We start from the raw sequence: 2,330 nt of genomic DNA on the forward strand, positions 1-2,330 counted from the left end.
GCTGCTGCAAGGGCTGGAGCAGCTCTGCTCTGGAGGTGAAAGACTGAACAAAGACCAGAATAGCCACTACTAACTGACTGATCCCCAAAACTGATGAACACACACTGCACTAATTGCAGTGACCACAGAATCATTTAGGTGAGAAAGGACCTTTAAGATGGAATCCAACACTCTGAAGATGTTAAGAGTTTCCAGGTGAATGTGGTTTATGGGCTGTTTTGCCCAATTTCTCTCTAAAAGGCTATTCCCAAGCACATGGGTTTATAAGCTTTTAATGCAAGGTTCAGGCAGTGCTGCTTCACAACCCATTCAGTCAGCACTTAGGCTGATGGATAACTCTCTTATTAGATTGTGCTCTATTAAATAATGCTGTAAGGTTAGTATAGATCTTCAACCCTCATTGATTTCCTGTTAAGTGGAAGTGAATTCACTTCTTTTAGCCAAGTTTGGTTGAAAAAACAAAAACCCTCCCACCATCAATCATCATTTCAGCTCCATCTTCAGAACACTTTACCTGAAGAAAGGTTTGAAAACTGGGATTTGCATGTTAAGATTAAAAAGAACATCCCTGAGGACATGGTGTTTGTGTCACCTCTGATGATCCACACTCACCCAGAAAGTGCAGCTGAGCACTTGCAAATCCAGTACCCAAGGCAAATCTCTCAGAGAAACCAGACTTTCAACTGTTCAGGAGCATGAGGCCTTTTTAGCACTTGCATTGATTTCAACTATTCTGAATTAAAACCCAGAGCAAACACCTGAGGCAGAGGCAACAGCAGTGCTCATTGATGAGGCTTAATGAATCATCAATCAAAAAAGGGTAATGCTCAATTCCAAATAATTTTCTCCCCCTTTGAAGTCTGTTTTATACATCTCAATAAAGATGAGGACAACTGGAGTATGATTGAAGGTGCCCAACTCTGTTTGAGCCCCCTTGGTTCTGGAGCTCACCAAGTGTAGGTGATGCCCAGCACCAGCTTCCTGTTCTGTCAGGCTGATTTCATTTGAAATCGTTGCACCCTTTTAAACCTGGGAGAGTATCAAGGACCTGAGTTGAGTTGTGCCTCTGGGATTTGAGAATTCAAATCAGAATCAGCTCAGAATGGCAGTGGGTTGTTGTTTTGTTTTTTTTTTCAAATAACACGTTAGTCCCACAGCTCTACTATAAGCCTACATGAGGGATAACTTGTTTTGACCTTGTAACATGTGGCCCCCAACCTTCAGAGGTATCTGTGTATTGCACTGTTCACAAATCATCCTCCTGAACCCTGAAGGGCTCTTCACATCCTTTGCATGAACAAATCTTTGCAAGAGGGAACCTAATGTGGCTGTATCTGGCCAGTTCCAGTGCAACTCCAACGAGTATAAAGCTTCAGAATTAAAAGTTTGCAAAAGCTTATCATATTTAAAACAAAAGCAGACACCAAAAGTGCTAGGAAAAATGGAATCAAATACAGTTAAAATCAAGTTGTCGCATGTAGAAGGCAAGTGAAATAGTGATTCACTTATTGAAATGATTTAATGTACAGATTAACTGGCTTCCCAACTTGGAAGCAGAAACAGCTACAGATTATATACAGACCATGCTGTTGCACTGTTCTCCTGGGTTAGATAAGACCTTCAAAAATGAATGACACTTCTGGCACTTTAAATCTTTGATGGTTTATTTTTCATACAGGACAAGAACAGAATCTATTCTTTTTGGAGCTGTGATGTGGGAACAGTAGATTCTTTAACAGGTATACACAAAAGGAATACTTAGAGGTTGACACGTAAGGCTGCTCAGCAGTAATGTGTTTTCTCATGCTTTTAAGACTTCAACCAGCTCTGGTCTGCCCTGCTTACTTCCCAATAGATTTGGCATAGACTGGCTGCTCTCAGATTCCATACCTAACATAGGTTAAGAAACAAAATGATTTATAGTTGGATGGGAATGAGGGAAAATAGCATTTTTTTTTCCCATTTCTGTTAATTCTATGAATTCAGATTATGCAACGCTCTGCACGATACGAGTGGGAGGTGGAGCATACATCTGCCCAAGTATGTGCTGTGCTCTATAAAAAGTAAGTGTAGGAGCCTCTGCAGCTCCTACCTCACCACTTATCTCAGCTGCAAACAGAATTTCAGCCTTGCTGGTCCCTCTCTTGCTATCCTTCCACCTTGTCACAGCTCCTCACACCTCAGGAAGCCAGCTGGACCTCAAGGCTCACACTACAAAATAAACACGGACTCCTATTATTCCCCTCATTTGTTTGAGGGTGCTTGTCTGGGCTAAAGGCGGTAGAGCTGAGGCTGCAAGGGCTGGGCTCTCCTGCCTATCCTGAAGTTCG

The sequence above is a fragment of the Pezoporus occidentalis genome, unplaced genomic scaffold, assembly GCF_034315485.1.
Source record: "Pezoporus occidentalis ecotype Australia unplaced genomic scaffold, CSIRO_AGI_Poc_V1 ctg280, whole genome shotgun sequence".
In the NCBI taxonomy this organism is placed as follows: Eukaryota; Metazoa; Chordata; class Aves; order Psittaciformes; family Psittacidae; genus Pezoporus; species Pezoporus occidentalis.